Raw genomic sequence first — 21,260 nt, 5'->3', positions numbered from 1 at the left:
CCACTGTCAACATTAGACAGATCAACGAGACAGAAAGTTAACAAGGATATCCAGGAATTGAACTCATCTCTGCACCAAGCGGACCTAATAGACATCTATAGAACTCTCCACCCCAAATCAACAGAATATACATTCTTCTCAGCACCACATCGCACTTATTCCAAAATTTACCACATAATTGGAAGTAAAGCACTCCTCAGGAAATGTAAAAGAACAGAAATTATAACAAACTGTCTCTCAGACCACAGTGCAATCAAACTAGAACTCAGGACTAAGAAACTCAATCAAAACCGCTCAACTACATGGAAACTGAACAACCTGCTCCTGAATGACTACTGGGTACATAACGAAATGAAAGCAGAAATAAAGATGTTCTTTGAAACCAATGAGAACAAAGATACAACATACCAGAATCTCTGGGACACATTTAAAGCCGTGTGTAGAGGGAAATTTATAGCACTAAATGCCCACAAGAGAAAGCAGGAAAGATCTAAAATTGACACTCTAACATCACAATTAAAAGAACTAGAAAGGCAAGAGCAAACACATTCAAAAGCTAGCAGAAGGCAAGAAATAACTAAGATCAGAGCAGAACTGAAGGAGATAGAGACACAAAAATCCCTCCAAAAAATCAATGAATCCAGGAGTTGGTTTTTTGAAAAGTTCTTCTCGGATTTTTAAGCTCTTAAAAGTTCTCAACTTTTTAAAAGTTGCACTGAGTTTTTCTTCTGATGAGATCCCAGTGAACTATTTGTTCCAAAGAGAGCTATAATTCTTCTGAATAAATGCAGCTCAAAACATAAAAAAAAACTTTGTTCCCTGGGTCCCTCTCTATTGCTCTTTGCTATAAGTTGATACAAATGTATAATCTCTTACTAAGACCAATTGCTTATTTTCTTTAGAATATGTTTCCTTTCAGGGCAAACTGAACCTGTCTTTCTCTGAAGCAAAGTTCTGAGGCAAAGAAGCTCTGAGGGAAGAAGTTCTGAGGCAAACACAGCATCTCCATGCCTTCATGGACTTTACACATTCCATTTAGCTTTCCAAGTTGTTTGAGCTGATCTTTCCTTATCAGACTTCGGCACTCCTCAGAGTGCTCTTTTGTAATCATAGAGTGGTATGTTGACTGCAATGCAGAGACTGTGGCCTGCTGGACTCCAAATAGAATTGCCCAACAGACACTCAGTTCTAATTCTTACTGTGCCATTCATTAGCTTTCAATTCTTGCTAAAGCCCCTTAATGTTCCAGTATTTCAAGTTTTGCTGCAGCAAGTGATAATAATGCTGATGTGTTCTACCAAGAGGGTATTAGGGTTAACTAATTAATGGTCACAAAGAGCCTTTTAAATAGAAAGTGCCAAAGTCTTTCCTGGTATAAAGTAAAATCATTTTGCCTGTCTTTTTATCTGCCTTTTCTTGTCAAACTGTCTTCTATCATCTGCTTTCAGAGTGGTTAGCCATTTACTTTTCTATTCAGTTCCTTCCAAAAGTCTTTAAACTACAAGCAGAACTACTTTAGTTCCAATTATAAATGGGACCCCACTTTTATAACTCAATGCCTAGAGGACCTGAGTCATACAGTGCTTCTGATTCACCTTCACGCTAGTGTTTAAAATAAAATCCATATATATAGCACAAGGAGATTTTAAAGGATCAGATTCAAATTACCAGAAACTTCAGTTAAATAAAAAGCATTTTCCTGGCAAATTAATTGCCATAAGTCAAACAGGTTATACATTTTATTTTAAGAATATCCACACAAATTCAAAGATGTGTCATAGTCTGCTCAATCTTCTGTAGAGGTGTATCTGTACACTAGATATTCACATAAAACCAGGGCACTATGAAAAGGGAAAGAAGGTTTGTTTGTCATACAGTTTATAGCTGATCGCTAATCACTAAATCAAAAACTCAGCCTTGTATCAAAACCAGGCTAACTGTGATATATGGTCACCATGTCCATACATTTACTGAATGATAATCATTGGCAACAGCCTGATAATACTGATTGACTCCGGCAAGATTTTAGGTTTCTCTGTTATTGACATAAAGAAAACATAAAAAGGTTTTCTGTCTGAGTTAATTGGTTAATTTAGTTAGAATTCTTTGTTTACTGATCATTCTTTGGCCACATGGAGTCTTCATAATTCAGAGAGACCTAGGGTAGTAATTAAATACAGCAATCATCTGTTTTCAAGGCATCAATTTGAGGTCTTCTGTTTTGTAATGATCCTTCCTTATGCACGACAATTTCAAAATCCTGCCCTCCAGGGACATGTGGTGGAAGGGAGTCTGGGCTGGTAGAGCACCTTTCAGAGTCTCGGAATGTCTGTGACCTTGACATGGACTGCATTATCTTACCAAAGAATCACCCACTGCAGAGGGACTTGTAGTAGTACTAGCTAATAGCTGGCGCTGCCTCCCCTCTGGGACGCTCTGACTAACAAATCACAGCTCTGAGCTCCATGGCAAAGAAATAGCTGTTTCTCTGATTTTAGTGTGAGTAAAAATCACTAGTTTGTCTAAAATAAGTACTCTTGGGGCCCATCTCAGAGATGCTGATGTAGTTAGCTTGTCAAGGGGCTATCCTGCATTGCTGAAAACATCCTTGGTATTTTCTGAAGCACGTAGCTGTGGACCTCTCTTCTAGGAATAGAATATTTTTTTCCAAATTGTAAACACAAAAGTTTGGACTATAAACTATCCATGGCTCATAAATAAGATTATACCTGTATTTACACTGAAACACTTTGGACAATGATAACTGCAACTTGATAGGCTAAGTAAATCTAATATTTTTATATAAAATAAGAAAGGGCAGGTAGAACCAACTTTACTTATGAAGAATTTTTTAAGTTAAAACATTTAAAATGAGAAGCTTCACTTAAGAACCTTTTCTCCCAAAACCACACTTCTTAACATGCCTCAGGTTATTCTGAAAAAAAGTGGTTGATGGGCCTCAAACACACCAAGAAACACTATTCCTAAAAGTTAAAGTAGATGGGTTGACTATCACAAAGTTTTATATTTCATAACAATGACTGTGTAGATTTATAAAATGAATCCTAAACATTTAGAATATTTTTAATCCGATAAACTATAAGCAAACATAATTACAACTTATATCTTGGAATGTTTTACAATTTAATGGGGAAAATGGACCAAATGCAAAAAACAAGTGTAATTATGCAAATGACATTTTATTTCCCTGATTATTTAAAAAGTGTTTGCTATACACTATGGGATATTACTCCGCTTTAAAAATAAACTCCTGTAATTTTCAACAACATGAATGAACCTAGAGAACCTTGCTAAGTCAAATAAGCCAGAAATAAAATAACAATTACTGCATAATCTCACTTATATATGAAATCTACAAGAGTCAAACTTACAGAAGCAAAGAGTAGAATGAAAAGAGAGAGTCATGGGGAGTTACTGGTCACTGTTACACAATTCAGTTTTACAAGATGAATGAGTTCTGCAGATTAAATGTACAGCATGGTGACTACTTACCATAGTAGATACCATATTGTACACTTGAAATTTGTTAAGTAGATCTTAAATGTTCTCAACACACATGCATAGAAATTGTAGAAATTGTTACTATGTGAGGTGATGGGTGTGTTAATTAGGTTGAGTGAGGTAAACATTTCACAATGTATATGTACATGAAAACATCACGTTGTACACTTTAAACATATCCATTTTTTTTTCAATCATACCTCAAGAAAGCTGGAGAATAAAGAGGAAGTATTTGAGAGCCGTATGTGTCTCTGTACATATTCAATCTTCTCCGTTAGATTGTAAAACATTTCAAGATATGTTGCTATTATACTGGCTAACAGTAATAGCCAACAGTTATATGCTGGGCCTTTGCTAAGTGGCATACATATAAAGTCATTTAGTAAGAGTTTGTTTTTATTAATTAGTTCCACAACTATTGATTTGACTTCTATGAAATGGGACATATTATTCAAGGTGCTTGTAATGACATCGAATAAAGTATACTGCAATATAGACCTAACTTGAAACCTTAGTATTGACTTCTATAAGACAACTTATTAAGAGTTATAAATTGATCAAATTAGATGTGTTAATATTGATTTGAAAGAAGCATGCCTTAACTTAATTCCTCATTCATAGGTTTCTTTTGTTTATTTTCTTTTTCTTTTCTTTTTTTTTGAGACACAGTCTCATTCTGTCACCCAGGCTGGAGTGCAGTGGTGCAATCTTGACTTACTGCAACCTTCACCTCCCAGGTTCAAGTGATTCTCCTGTCTCAGCCTCCCGAGTAGCTGGAATTACAGGTGCCCACCACCATGCCCAGCTATTTTTTGTATTTTTAGTAGAGACGGGGTTTCACCACATTGTCCAGCCTGGTCTCGAACTCCTGACCTCATGTGAGCTGCCCACTTCAGCCTCCCAAAGTGCTGGTATTACAGGTGTGAGCTACCATGCCCATCTGTTTCACTTTTCTAATTTAATCCTCATAAAATATGGTTAAAGCAAGAGGAGATGAGTAAGTGATAGACATTTTGACAAGGATGAGGAATAAAGATCTTAAGAAAAAAGTGTTTTAAAGGAGAAGAGAAAACACCACACTCCCTCTGTGTTCAATTATCAGAATCCTCCAAAGGCACGGTATGAAAGCCATTACAAATTATTGCAATAAGCCATCAATAAAAGTATATTTTAGGATACTGAAACAACAATATATTAAAATAGCTGCAAAGGTGAATAGATATTATCTCTAACTTTCACAATCACTGAGCTAAATTTTACTTAAACAATCATAGTTATAGAAAAGCTTCATAATAGAACCTTAATTCAAATCAAAGAGCTGGTTATTTATAGTTATGAACTATCATAACTTAGTAACTAAACTAAGCCCCACTTATTTAATGTACATTATGAAGATAAAGTAATACTGATTTTATATGATTCTTTTGAGTATTAAAAGGTGTAATATATTTAAAGTATTTAGCATTGTGTGAGGCACATAGTACTTAAGAAATATTAGCTAATGTTTTACTCAAGTCAAATCATTCAGTTTATTATTTCTTCGTTCTATTTTCTGTAATATGAGTGCAATATTGTCTTGTATAGTATAGGTGTTGTGATGGTTTCATGGATATTTAGACCTTATAAGATGTCTGTTATCTTTAGACTTTAACTACAAAGGTTATATAACAAAGGCATTTTTTAATAATATAAGCAAAGGACTACAGAACTCGTTTCATAAAAATCACACTTATAATTGTGCGGGTTACCTTGCTCATTTCTTTTATACTGATCTAGGGTTGCCTATTAAGCATTCTCTTCCTCAGATTCTGTACTTTACTGAAGTACAATTGAGAAGTCTTAAATTGTAGAGGAGAGGAGAGCTGATGAATTGTTAAACCATTCCCCTTGTGGGAATAATGTCTTTGACTAAATACAAACACAAAGTTCAGAGAACAAGCGGGAAACCTTTGGCTGAGTTCCATTACACAGATTTGCTTATGTCTCCACCCCTCAACCCCCACCTATCCCACCCACTTGGTCCTATATTTTGTTCTTTATTATCTTGCTCTTTTATTACATATCATTAATATAAAAACTTTCTTTTTTTTCTCTCTTTTCTTTTTCTTTTTTTCTTTCTTTTCTTTCTTTTTTATTTTTTATTATACTTTAAGTTCTAGGGTACATGTGCATAACGTGCAGGTTTGTTACATATGTATACCTGTGCAATATAAAAACTTTCAAAAATTCTTTGGAGAACTCAAGGGAAATGTTAAGCATTTAGGGTAGATGAGATCAGACTTTTCAAAGCCACAAATTTTGGTGAGGGGGAAACAGATGTTAGGACAAATGTTAAAGCCATATCTGTCCTCTGAGGCTACTCCCAAATGACCCTCTTCTTACCTGAGCTCACCAAAGCCACCTGTCCCACTTTCTGGGTGGCTCCTGAGGGCCATTTTACCAACCAGGAGCAAGCTGAGTGCCTCCCTCCTCTGCAGCGTAGTCTGCAGGAACTACAGCCAGGGACTATGAGGGCATCTTACCCTTGGCTTTTCCATTATGAAAATGCTTGATTCCGCTCATTGTTTGGCCACATGCATACTGAAACAATAGCATTTATTTCTCTATTGCCTACAAAAATCTCTAAAGGAAGGACTTATATTTAGTCACCCTCTATTTAGGTCAAAGTACTTGCTAATGTGATGAATGCTTCATCATTTGGTATCTTTAATAGAATTGCCAGAAAACAGACCACAGTGCCTTCAATTTTATCTTCAGTGATTGATTTGGAGAGGAAAAGTATTGATTCTGTTGTCAGACAGGCTGAGGAGTAATGGGAGTAGTTCATGAGTGGCTGAGTGGCTTCACTTGCTTTTCCCCTTTGTGAGCACATAAAACTCAAAATTCCGTATTTTCTACTTTCCTCCAGTAACAAGACAGTCATAGTCGAGTAGTAACCAGTTCTTAGAGTGGAAAATATAGACTGCAAAAAGATTATATTTTTTTGATAGCTGATGTTCTCACTATATTTAAATTCACACAACTGCACCAGGGATAAAATGCGTGTGTGTGTGTGTGTAAATGACTATATATATTATCTATAAGTAGGGGCAGCTCTTGTTTGATTCAGCACAGAGTGATTTTTCTGAAGGATATTTTAAAAAGAAGATTGTATATGTGAAGGAACAGTGTGACCATTATGCTCAGGTAAGCTTTTCAAATATGTATGAATGGTATACATTCCCTTGTTTTGTTCTATTTTAAATCCAAGGTATACCTTTCAAAGTAAGAAGTTGGCATGATATTTTGAAATAGTAGCCAATATTGGTAAGTATAAGTTGAAAATGGCATTCTCATAAACAAATGATTAAGGTGTATTCTGTACACCATTAGGGAAAGCGATTTGAAAGTAAACTCAAAAGCATTCAAAATATGCATAATTTGTGATGTACTAACTACATTTCTAAGAACTCATGCTAATAAAATAATCAAGCATGTCAACAATTATTTTTGAGCAATGATGCTTGTTATTAATGTTAGAATATAAGAAATTTCTGAAGTATCCAAAGATTAGAAAATTAGTCAATAAATTAATCATAATTATAACATTATGGCACCACTAAAATCATATTTGCTTTAGGAAGAAAACAAAGAAAAAATATGCTTTATGAGTGTATGTATTTCCAAAAGATAACAAGAAAAAATGCCTAGGAGATAATGCCACTTAAGAAAAAAGGTTTCAAAACTGTAAATCAAACATTATACTTCTGAAATTATATATAATTCTGAAATATAAACTTCTGAAATCATTTCATATATATAAAATATATGAAAATAATAGAACACAGCAAACTCTTGATGTTCTATTCAATTACCCCTACATGGTAGCATTATTAGAGGCTTTAATTCCTCACAGATTTTTCTGTATTGTTTACAATTAGTCTGTATAATTGCTAGAATCTGGGGAAAATTTCATTTTAAAAATATCAAATTATTTCCCATCTGTTCCACTGTTCACCATACACTAATTCATACTGCTATTATTGCTCTCTCAAATACCTCTTCCCTCAACTACACAAACTTAAGCTTCCCAAATCTTTCCATTAAATGTTTTACATTACCCTCAGATAATAAAGTCAAACTGCTGCAAAATATAAAACATTTACAAAGATTCACTCAGTGAAAAAGGTGCTTCATTCATATTGCCAGGAATAGACACAATTATTAGAGAATGTGATTTAAAACACTGAGAATCTTAAGGCGTGTGAACCTTATTAAACAAGATGTTATCAATGTTAGTATTCAAGGAGTCATGAAAAGTTAGTGAGATCTCATTATTGCTCTGTCAGCTGTCAGCTGGAAAGATTCACAAGAATCTTCTAATGTTGTGGTCTCTATTTTGTCTTAACAAGAGCAATTCATTATTCATTTGATGAGATTTGAATAAGATTTTACAAATTATACTTACTCTTTTCCAATGTTGTGTGGAAGGGCATCAAATCAACCTAATTTCAAAACATGCTTTTGTGCAAAGCATTAAGCTTAGTGCTCCAAATATATTTTCATTCCAGGTAATTTTCATTATCATTATATATTATAATTGTGTGGAAGTGCTCATGACATATTGGCATGCTGTTATCACTTTCAAAATCTAATAAATATTTCAGTTATTTTTCTCAAAAATTAAGTGTCAGAGATAGCATTATCTTAAATTGAGTCCTGATGGCATTTTAAGTAAGTAGTGAATATGGGCAGAGAGGAAAAAGGGCATCAGGAAAAGGCCAAGAATACGGCAATATCTAAGGCAAAAGAGAAAAATTATTGAAGAGAGTTCTGCTTTAGGAAAAACCGGTTCTTGTCACACGACAAGGAACGATTAGGTTTGCAGACACTTTGAAAGGTGAGAAGGACAGGGTTTATTGGGTGAAAAAAGGAAAAAAAAAAAAGAGAAACAGGGACTCTCAGCAAAGTGAGAGTCCTGCTTAGCTGGCTTTTTGCCTCACAGATTGAATCCCTGGTTACCACCCAGAAACAGGAGAGGCCAGGCTCCTCCCCACTGAAAATAGCATGAGCTTCCATGGCTCCACCCCCGTGCACAGGCCTCCCAGTGCACAGGCCGGTTGGATGTTCTCTAGGGACCTTCCCCCTTTATACTTGCTTCAGTTCCAGATTGCAGAAACACAGTGAAAGGACAGTGGAGGAAAGAAGGGTGAAAAAAACACCAGCAGTGGGGTAGAAACCAGGAAGGTGTAGTATACCAGGCTTAGGAGTTTGGAGTTCATCCAGAGAGCTGTGGAAAAGCTATCAAAGAGAGCAGCAGAGTCACATGAATCAGAAACGCGTTATTTATTTATTTGTTTATTTTGAGACAGAGTCTCGTTTGCTCTATTGCCCAGGCTGGAGTGCAGTAGCACAATCTGGACTCACTACAACGTTTGCCTTCCAGGTTCAAGCAATTCTCTTGCCTCAGTCTCCCAAGTAGCTGGGATTACAAACATGCACCACCACACCAGCTAATTTTTGTATTTGTAGTAGAGATGGGGTTGCACCATGTTGGCCAGACTGATCTCGAACTCCTGATCTCAAGTGATCCACCTGCCTCAGTCTTTCAAAGTGCTGGGATTACAGGCATGAGCCACCGCGCCTGGCCAGAAATGTTTTCTAGAATGATTACCTAGGCTTCCAGGTGGAAATGTATTGAATGATCACTTTTTTTTTTTTGAGGCGGAGTCTCGCTCTGTCGCCCGGACTGGAGTGCAGTGGCCGGATCTCAGCTCACTGCAAGCTCCGCCTCCTGGGTTTACACCATTCTCCTGCCTCAGCCTCCCGAGCAGCTGGGACTACAGGCGCCCGCCACCTCGCCCGGCTGGCTAGTTTTTGTATTTTTAGTAGAGACGGGGTTTCACCGTGTTAGCCAGGATGGTCTCGATCTCCTGACTTCGTGATCCGCCCGTCTCGGCCTCCCAAAGTGCTGGGATTACAGGCTTGAGCCACCGCGCCCGGCCTTGAATGATCATTTTAAGGAAACAAATATTTATTGATCATCTACTCAGTACTACGCATATGATTGACACTGGGGATGAACTAGAAAAGGGGTGGGGCTGGGAATGGAGATGAAAAATGTTAAACAAACAAATATAAATGTGGTCAGTGTTGCCAGAGAGGATGCCTTAATCTAATCTGGAATACCTAACCCAGACTGGAAAGCGAGAGAAGGCGCTGAAGGAAATGACTTTGAGCTGAGACCTTAGCTAGCTTTGCAGGGTCAGAGCAGACAGTTGCGAAGACACATCAGGATGAGGGAGAGCACAAGATAGGAGAGAGCTTAGCAGGGTCAAGGAATTTAACAAAGTTAAATACACTGTAGTTTAGTGTAGAGAGCTGGGAGGAGACAAGGCATGGTGATGGATAAGGAGGGTGAAGCTTAAACATGCAGAGTGCTGCAAGTCAAGAACTGTGATCTTTATTCTAAGAGCAATGGAAAGCCTTTAACTCCAAAAACGGGGCAGTGACAAAATCTGATCTGCATTTTTGAATGGTCATTCTTAGAAGCACTGTAAAAAACACATTGGTGAGTCAAGGGAGGCTAGTTAGGCAGCTGGTAAATCATTTAAAACGTAAGTTAGAAGGAATGATTTCTAAAATCTGAAAGCAGAGTTGGGTGACTATAGTTAATCACAAAGTATTGTATGCTTCAACATAGTTAGAAGTGAGGACTAGAAATGTTCCCAACACATAGAAATAGTAAACACTACAAGTGTTGGATACCCTAAATTCCTTTGCTTAATCATGACACATTCTATGCATGTAACAGGGTATCACATGTACCCCATAAATATGTTCAAATATTATGTATCATTATAATTACCTGGTTTTATGTATCATATATATGTAAAATATATATTATATATATCATATATCTGGTTACATATATAATATGTATATACGTAATAACAGATATATATATATAATAACATATTACTGTTATATATGTAATAACAGATATATATATCTGGTTACATATATAATTATATATATTATATGTAGTATAGTTATATATAGTATACTTATATATATTTAAATATATGTGTGTATATATATTTAAAACTAGGTAACAGTGTTTTGAATAGTACGTGCAGTAATAGAAATAGAAAGAAGTGGACTAAGACACTTTCATCCAGCACCCCCTCACCTAATGACTAAGACTCCATGCAGGAAGCCAAGCCTGTTCTTTATGAAATATAAACCTTATAGTCCCCTCTGGTGAGGCTGAGAGGCAGAGGCTTAACTCTTTGATGGTGACTCTACCATTTGTTTTCAAGATGGCCAATAAGCCAGATACCATGATGCCTTTTTAAATAATTCATTTAATAATATCTACTTCGCCCCATTGTTACAAGGTTTCAATGTGATAAATTATTTGAAAGTGCTTTGGAATAGATGATCATTTTATGATACACATTAAATGATGAAATATAAAAACCCTAAACAGATATCCACTCATCAATATTTATTCATCAAGCCTTTTCTATGTGGTTGATATTGTGGGGGATGGGAAAGACAGAAGAAATTTATAAACATAGTGTGTTGTGATTTAAAGAGGTGCTTCAGTGCAAATACAATTAAGGGAACAATGAAAATAATAAGGTGGACCCAGACCTTAGGCTCCTGATTCTCTGTTTTAAGTCTGTGAGAACTGTGCTGAGCTAACCTTGTAAGACACTTCATCTTTTCTTGATTTGTTATTTATAAGTGTTGATTGCCCTAGGGAGAGAATTATCGTCTTGTGAGTGAACTTGGTAAGTTTCTGGTGGAGATTTTCCCAGCAGTTGGAACCCATATGATGACTGCATCTGCCCAATGTCATGGCCAGATCCTCATTGTTTATGTTTCATTATAATCGAATTAGGTAAACAGAACCTTAAAGGTTTACAGATAACAGAGATTCCAAGCTTTTAATTTCTATTTTCCTTCCTGTAATGGAAGAATCTGCTCATAGGAAAACACACCCAAATAGATTATATTCTTGGTCAAATCATTTTCATCTCATCTAAACTGCCTCTGGTTCCTTTCATATTTCTGCCACAGTCTTCCTGATCTAGACCAGGTTGTTCATGATCACTTTCACTCACCCTTTATGAAAACGCCACGTGTATTATCATTTATTCTATTGCTACCTTTAGATCTATGTTCCAAAAAATATAAAGGCCCAAGTTTAATGAAGCAAATAGATTTTAAGAGAAAAGTAAAGTACATTTTTAGTTTCTTGGCTTGTGAAATTAGATAATTTTTGAGTATAGTTGATTATACACACCTTTACTTAACATAAATGTTATTTTAAAGATTATGAAAACATACAGCTTATTACTGGTAGAAAAGATATTGAGTATCTATATTTTCAATTATAATTTTATATGAAGAAAAAATAGAAGATATATATCTTAGTTGTAAGAAAATTCAAAAACATCCAAAAATTTCAATTTCCTTATCTTTACAATGGAAATAATAATATCAAGGGAAGATATTCTGAGGATTACAGAGGATATTATCCAGGAGAATAGTACTTTAGAAAGTAGAAAATACCATATAAATTTGTCATTGACAGGCAGCTTTTATCTAGATGCCTAAGTTTAATCAAGGATTTCAAAACATAAAGTTGACTGAAAAGTTCTGTTGAGTAAAATGTGTACTTCATTCAGTCATAACTTTCACATCTGAAATTTAAGAAAATATATCCATTAATTTCATGAAAGAATGAATTTTAATAATTAGAATGCTTTTGAGGTTTACTATTTTAAATGTAATGACCCATTTTAAAACATTTTTCCTTTTAGAAATTAAGATTTTTCTCCGAGCTTGAGATTACAATATACCAGTTTACTTATTCATTCATTCATGCTTCCAATAAATGTTTATTGCACAACTAATATATATCTAGATACGATAAGTTCTGGGGATAAAAAGAAAGAAATGAAGATGTCTTCTTTTCTATCATATATTATATATCATATATATCATACCATATATATCATATATCATATATAATTAAGATATATCATATATGATATATAAATTATATAATCAATATATATCATATATGATTACTTAATATGTATCATATATGATATAATTATTATAATATATAACATAATATAATATATTCATATTATTCATAAATAATCATATATTCATAATCATATAATATGATATATGATCTATCATATATCATACAATAATATATATGATATATCATATATCATATAATAATGATGATATAGATGAATGATATATATTATATATCATATAATAATTATATATAATTATATATCATATATGATTAATTTATATATACCATATATGATATATAATTATATGTCATATATAATTATATGTAATTACATATGATATATCATATATTCTATACTACCACATGACATTTTGATATACATATATGCGTAGTGAAATGATTAGTACAGTTATATAAATTAATATACCCATTGTCTAACATATGGACCTTTTTTATGGTAAAAGTACTCAAATGCTAGTCTCTTGGCAAATTGCTAGGATACCACAGAGTATTATTAACCATAATTCTTGTGTTGTACATTAGAGATCTAGACTTATTCATTCTCTATAACTGTAAGGTACTTTGTAACTTTGTACTTTGTTTCCCCATTTCCCTCACCACCTCTAACCCGTAGTAAGTAATCAGCATTCTAGTCTTTGTTTCTATATATTCCAAGGTTTTTCTTTTTTTTTTATTTCATTTATAAGTGTGAAATGCAGTATTTTTCTGTGTTGGCTTATTTCACTTAGCATGATGTCCTCTAGATTCATCCATGTGTTCTCAAATGGTCAAATGGGATGGAAGCATCTCCTTTTTAAGGACTAAATATTAATTATATATATCCTGCACAATTTCTTTTTACATTCATCTGCAGATGGATACTTAAACTGTTTCCATATCTTGGCTATTGTGAATAAGGCTGCAAAAAACATGGAGCACACATATTTCTATGAGGTGGTGAGTTCATTGCCTTTGGATATGTACCCAGAAGTGGGGTTGCTGGTTCACATGGTTGTTCTATTTTTAATTTCTTTAGGAACCTTCACATCATTTTCCCCAATGACTGCACTGATCTACATTTTCACCAGGAGTGTACAGGTTTCCCTTTTCTCATAACTCTTACCAGTACTTGTTATCTCTTTTCTTTTTGGTAATAGTCCTTCTAACACATGTGAGGTAATATCTTATTATGCCTTTGATTTGCATTCCCCTGATCTTTTTATATACCTGTTACCCATTTTTATGTCATATTTTGAGAATGTCTATTTAGATTCTTCACACATTTTTAATCAGGTTATTTCTTTTTTTTTTTTTTTTTTTTTGCTATTGAGTTGTGGTGTGTGTTCCTAATATATTTTAGATATTAACCTCATATAGTTTGCAAATATTTTCCCTCAACCCACTGGCTGCCTTTTATTTTACTGATTGTTTTCTTTACTGTGCAGCAGTTTTTTAGTTTGATATAGTCCCACTATTTTATTTTGCTTTTGTTACCTGCGCTTTTAGTAAGATATCCAAAAATCTCAAACAAAATTCAGCACCATTATCAAGTAGCTTTTCCCCTGTTTTCTAAGAGTTTTATGGTTTCAAGGCTTATCTTTAGATCTTTAATCCATTCTGAGTTGATTTTTTTCATGTGGTATAAGGGTTCATTTTCATTCTTTGCATGGGAATATCCAGTTTTCCCTACACTGTTTTCTGAAGAGACCATCCTTTCCCTATTGCATCTTCTTGATGGCCTCATCAAAAATTAGTCAAACGCATACGCTTGGAATTATTTCTGGGCTCTTTATTCTGTTCTGTTGGTCTATGTGTTTGTTTTTAGGCCAGTACCATACTGTTCTAATTACTGTTGCTTTATGATATAATTTGAAATCAGGACGTCTGATGTCTCCAACTTTGTTTTTCTTTCTCAAGATTGTTTTGGCTGCTCGGTGTCTTTTGTGATTCCACAGAAATTTTAGATTCTTTTTATATCTATGAAAATGCCATTGGAATTTTGGTAGGGATTGCATTGAATCTGTATATTGTTTTGGGTAGCGTGCATGTATTCCCGATATATTAGGGAAAACTAACAATTTCAGTATACAGTAGTAGACATTCATGCACAAAATGGGTAAACCAGTGATTATGATTCACAGTACTAAGTGTTAAAGAGTTTTAAAAGTACCATGGATACACAAAAGATGTAATGAGGAGATTATGTGCGAAAAGTATTGTAGATTATAGGAGATATCATAGAGGTTTCATTTGAACTGAGTGTTATGGGTTGAACTGTGTCTCCCCACAATTCATATGTTGAACTAACCCCCAGTACCTCAGAATGTGACCTCATTTGGAGATAGAACCTCATACAGATAATCAAGTTAAAATGGGATCATTAAGGTGGGATCATCCTAAGTAAATATGGCTGGTGTCCTTAGACAAAAAGAAATTTGGACACAGACACCCAAAAGGGACCACACAATGTGAAGATGAAGGCCGATATGAGGGTGGTATTTCTCTATGCCAAAGATTGCCAGAAACCACCAGAAGCCAGGGGGGTTTCCTCACAGCCTGAAGAAGGAAAAGACCCTGCTGACACCTTGATCTCAGACTTCTATCTTCCACAACTGTTGGGCAATAAATATCTGTTGTTTAAGCCATTCTTCTCATGGTACTTTGTTATGACAGCCCAAACAAATTAATATGCTGGATCTTAAAAACATGAATAAGAGTCCATCTGTACTACAAAAGAAGGAAGCAAGAGGGTGGGTGTTTAAAACCAAAAGAGACTCAGTGCAAAGACAGACTGGGATAAAGAAGCAGAGGCCAACTATAAAACTGCAAGTAGTTCGGTGTGGAAGAACATGGGATTTGAGGGAAAGGCCAGCAGGAGAAAACCTTAGAAAGATGGTCAGGAGTCACCCTGTAAAAGCATAGTGGCATGCCATGAGATGTCATTATCAAAGTAATTACGAACAACAGAAGGCTTTTAAGCAGAGGGAACAGATGATGAGATGAATGTTTTAGAGAGATCGCTCACTTTTTTAGTTCTGTGAAGGATGGTTTGATGGGATAATACAAGAGATCCAGAGGTCATATAGAAACATACTGAGATAGTTAGGTGAGAAATGGTGGTTGCGCAAGTAGGGCAGTTCAAAGTAAGATAAATGAGTAGATTCAGAACACAGGGGGAATCAAAATTCAGTGACCAGCTGCTCAGCTGAGAAAGAGAGAGAGAGACAGAGACAGAGAGAGAGAGAGAGAGAGAGAGAGAATAAACTGTGATTTTTAGTAGTAGCAGCGAAAAAGAAATAGAGATGAGAGATATTTCGAAAGAAGAGCTAAAAGACAAAAGGCATTTCTTTCTCCCAAAGGAAACTAACATGATCTCGATAAAACTATGAATGCTCTTGACTATTGATCTGCTTACTTTGGGCCTTTGTGGGAAGGCATTTTATTGTACTGTGATTCAAAAAGCACTTGGTGGGCACTGTTGCCTATTCAAGTACCAAAAATTATATACAAGCAATTCTATAAACCATATTTTCATATTTTATTGTACATATCAGACAGATACATATCCAGTTTGATGGCAAACAAATGTTCTCACATAAAAAAAGACTTTATAAACTGTATTGCATTTTGAATATAAAAGATAAAATTCCTCTGGTAGCTAAATTGCAAAAAAGTTTTGCTATAAAACATTCATGTTTTTCCCCCAAACAAAGAAGAAGAAATACAAATATTCTGGTGACACTCATGGAAAGCAACTTTATCATAAACTACTCATTCAATTTACTTTTTCTTGAAGCTTCAAAATGTATATGTCATTTGAATGTTAAAAAGGAAAGAGAATCCATATGGCTATTTCAGAAAGAAATTCTGAATTTTTCCATTGCAGAAAATTATAGGTACCCAAAGGGTACTTTTTGATGTTTTTATCTTTTTTGTTACTAAGTACAATAGCTTGACAAACCAAGTGTCTTCTCTTTCCATTACAATCAATCAGCCCCTGTAGTTTGCATTTCCACTAAGCGATTTGTTGAGACTCTGGTTGTTGTTTTTTCTGTTTGCAGTCAGGCTTTCACCTGTTGCCTCAGCTGGAGTGCAGTGGCACAATCATAGTTCACTGCAGCCTCAAACTCTGGGCTCCAGAGATTCTCCTGTCTCAGCCTCCCAAGTGCTAGGACTACAGGTGCATGCTACCACACCCAACTGAGACTCTAGTTCTTTCACAGAGGATCTACAATGAAATTCTTCCTTTATGTCCTTTGATAGTAAAAAATTTTTCTCTAACAACCTCCATGTTGCTTCCCTAAGCACCACCACACAGATTAGCCTGTGCTATATCCTTGCCTACCCTTCCCCAGAACCTTTCTCTTACTTGTTCTTGCTTATGTTTCTCTCCCCATTTAGGAGCTAGTTTCACTTGAAAACCATTTCTTCCAGGCACCAACTCCTGGACCTAATGCCTCTCCTATTCTGTGCCTCATAGGACCCTATGAATGGTTGTGACATTTTACTTCACCTGGTTTCACTGAAATTATCTAAATAGAGCCTCCACTCATAAAACAGGAAATCTTAAAGCAGGCTGATATATAGAACCTGAGACCAACCGTATTTTGTATCACAGCACTGGTCCTTTTAGCCGATCTTTAAGACAAATGTACTAGTGAAAAATGCATTTAGTTTTCCTTTGTCTGAGAATGTCTTTATTACCCTTTTACTACTGGAAGATAGTTTTAGTAGATATAGAATTTGTGGTTGAATTTCTTTAATAGTTACAATATTGTGTTACTTCCTTTTATGTCTACCATGGATTCAGATAATGTGTCATTTCTTTCTGGCTTCTTTCAAGATTTTTTTTTTTTTTTTTTTTTTTTTTTGTTTGTTAAGCTTAATTTTTTTTTGTATTGGTATGGATGTCATCAACTTTATGAATCTATTGGTTTGTGTCTTTGGCCTAATTTGAGAAATTTCAGTCTTTATTTTCTTTTAAAAACTTTTTATCCCTTCTGTTTTTCTCCTCCCATTGGGATTCCAAGGATAAAAATGGTCAGTGCTTTGTTATTGTCTCACAGGTCCCCAAAGATCTGTCCCCATTTTTCCAACCTATGTTCTCTGTTGTTTAGATTGGATGAAATTTATTTTTTCTGTTTTCAAATTCAGAGCTTTGCTTCTGAAAGCTTCAGTAAGCTTTTATTAAATCTGTCCTCTATTTCAAACATTGAGATATATGTGGAAGTATTATAAAAACAAAAAGGTAAATAAAAGATGACTTTCTAGCTCCCGTCACTCATTCTAAGCAGTTTCCAAAATAATGAGACAGATGTGTAAACTCACTATAATGTAAGAGACTGTGAAGTAATGGCTTTTAAAAAGGGGCAGACAGCACTGTCAAAGAGAATTGGAAAGAATGCTTATATCTGACTAGGCAGATTCAAGAAAACAATCTAAGACATGTTTTAAACATTGAATAAAAGATGAATGATTGGAGTAGAGCAAAGACATTCTCAGAATGAGAAAATGAAGAACATGACAACAAGGATACCTTATTTCAGCTGTTTCCTAATTATCAGAACATGAAGCCTTGCTCTGCTTACAAGGTCTAACACTAAGTTTATCATCTTGCTCTCAACAACCCTCAAATGTGTTTCTTCCTCTTTTCTTTGAGTAATAGTCACAGATGCTTGGTTTAGAAACTTTGCATCCTGAGTGCAATTCACGTCTCTCTATCTTGCTTCTTATTCATGTGATCCACAAAACCTTCCAGTTCATCGTTTCTCCAAAGTGTTTCCCTGATACCATCATTTCTTTCTCCTTCTTTAGTCCTAGTCCAGGCCCTTGTTACTGTGCATATAAAATAATGCACTTATTGCCCAAATATTTTATCTGACTCAATTTTGTCACTTTTCCAACATCTTTTTACTTAAGCCAGACTTATTTTTGAAAAATGGATAATATTACATCATTTTCCTCATCAGAACTTTGTTAGTTTATTCATTTGTTTATTCAACAAATGTTTAATTGCACACTATATACCAGGTATTGTGTATTAGATGTCTACTGAATAAAATCCAAATGCACTGACCAGCAAATGTCCTCTCACCCCAGACTTAGGCTCTGGATTCCATCTCTTCTGCCTTCTCCTGGTCTTTGTTCCCTTGATTCTCCCTGCTCCTAATTTCTGGGGATTTCTACTTAAATATACATAGATATTCTCATCCAAAATATACACACACTACCTTCTTGAAAAATTAGTCTTCCTGTTTCTATTTTCTTCATGTAACTGCTCAGTTTTTCACACCCTTTAGCACAGTATAGGTTTTCCAGTAGTGATGTGACATAATCATATTTGCATTTTATAAAGTATAGAAATGTACTCTGAAGAAGAGAGAGAATAGCAAAAAAGGGATGTAGGTAGTCAATTTAGGCAGCTGTTACATTTGGCAAGTTATGTTTCCAAGCAAGAGTTGATGAGGATGTGAATTGGGGTAGTTGCCTGGGGGATGAACAAAGTGGATGGATTAAAAAGATTTGTAAAGACACAACTTAAATAAATTAGGAACTGAATGGATATTGAAGAAAGGGAAAGAAATCGTTAGAGACAACTTCCAGAATTATAGCACAAGCAGCTCCTTGGAAAATAGTTTCAATTGCTAAGTTTTAAAACCCTAGAGAATGAGCAGGTTGAACTTTAGATATTATGTATTAAGTTAGCAAGCATGTGGAATATCTCAAGGGTGATGTTAAGTAATATAGTATGTATCTGTGGATCTCAAACTTGGGATAGTTTGCATAGTCGATTGCAAAAATGGCCACAAATTACAGTCCTATCCATGACCTTTGAGAGCATATTTAGATATTATGTATTTAGACCTTGATAGCAACTGTAGATATTATGTATTAAGTTAGCGAGCATGTGAGACATCTCAAGGATGTTATGTAATATAGTATGTATTTGTGGATCCCAGACTTGGGATAGTCTGCACAGTTGATTGCAAAAATGGCCACAAATTACAGTGCCATCCATGACTTTTGATAGCACACACCCATACTGACTTTAGCTAGCATTGACTTAGCCAGTGGGATATTACCAAGCATGATGTTATCAGAGGTGTGAAAAAGACATGTACAAGAAAGTTGGCCTTCTTGCTATTCTGCTACTCTTGAGAACCTCACAATTGATGACCATATGATGAAACCCAGGCCAGCCTGCTAGATGATAAGCCACTGCTTCAACCATCCCTACTCCTCTGACCTACAGCCTGTCAGACATGAGAATGAAGTGATTCTAGGTCCCCCGGACCATTGAACTTCCTACTGACAACAAGCACAAGCCATGCAGATTCAGTAGAACTAGCTCATATAAAAACAACCACTCAGGCCTTCAAAATTGTAAACTGAAAAAAATGAAAATTATTTTAAGCCAGTATATTTTGGGGTGATGTGTTATACAGTAAAAGTTAACTGACACAACCTACTGAGGATACAATAATAATAGTAGACAAGAAATAAAGAACTCATTATGTGCTAACACAGTGTAAAATACTTTACATTAATAAACTAAGCAACATAATTAAAACAACCTTTACATAAGTAAAAGTTTAAGGATTTCAAAATATGAAGATGAAGAGGAAAGTTATATAATTTAGAAAGTTTTAAGATATTAATGTTCAATGAAGAAGAGTTAAAAGTATTTGCTCAAGGCTACTCAGCTATTACGTAGCAGAACTAGAAGCCCAAGGGTATCTAGTTTAAAAACTTTCTGAGCCTACAAATTGTTTGATTCCAGGAGTGTATAGCTTTGGGTTTACTGAATACTCAAAACCTGTTGGTTATCTTTAAAATGTTACCTTAGTTCACATCATTTTAGACCTTTGGTAATTTTTCTCAGTCTCCATCAAGGTATATTTTCTACCTTGGTCTTCTTCTAAATACTAACCCTATGCTTTATGCAAGCTTCATGGGCAGCAGGAAAAAAATTATAACCTTCAGATAAAATTATAGGTATGAAATTTTCCACAAATAACAATAATTTACCATATCTTTTGACATTTTTCTATGAAACATAACATTCATAGAATTTAAGAATTGCCAAATCAACAGGTTCTTCTAGTAAGAAAAACTATTTCATATTTGCTTTTTAAAAGTTTTTTTAGCAAGATGAGTAAAGCCAAAACCTGCAAAATTAAAGCAATAATGTCTGTGCAGTGCTATACTTTTAACTGCATAGTACTGTTTGTAATTGTTGATCTTGTATCAGTTCTCTCGCTACATTTCTCATCCGAGGTCTACACGAATGCTCCAGTTAGAGTGTGCTTTAGGTTAAGGTAAGTAAAAGATGAATTAAGAAATAGTACGTCGGCTGGGCACACTGGCTCACACCTGTAATGCCAGCACTTTGGGAGGCCGAGGCAAGCGGATCAACTGAAGTCAGAAGTTCAAGACCAGCCAGATCTATATGGGGAAACCCCGTCTCTACTAAAAATACAAAATTAGCTGGGCGTGGTGGTGCATGCCTCTAATCCCAGCTATTCGGGAGTCTGAGGCAGGAGAATTGCTTGAACCCACGAGGCGGAGGTTACAATGAGCTGAAATCGTGCCATTGCCCTCCAGACTGGGCAATAAAGGGCAAAACTCCGTCAAAAAAAAAAAAAAAAAAAAGAAAGAAAGAAAGAAAGAAAGAAAGAAAGAAAGAAAGAAA

Source organism: Piliocolobus tephrosceles, chromosome X (genome assembly GCF_002776525.5).
Source record: "Piliocolobus tephrosceles isolate RC106 chromosome X, ASM277652v3, whole genome shotgun sequence".
NCBI classification, from domain to species: domain Eukaryota; kingdom Metazoa; phylum Chordata; class Mammalia; order Primates; family Cercopithecidae; genus Piliocolobus; species Piliocolobus tephrosceles.
The sequence above is the reverse complement of the archived record's forward strand: the minus strand, read 5'-3'. Positions refer to the sequence as shown.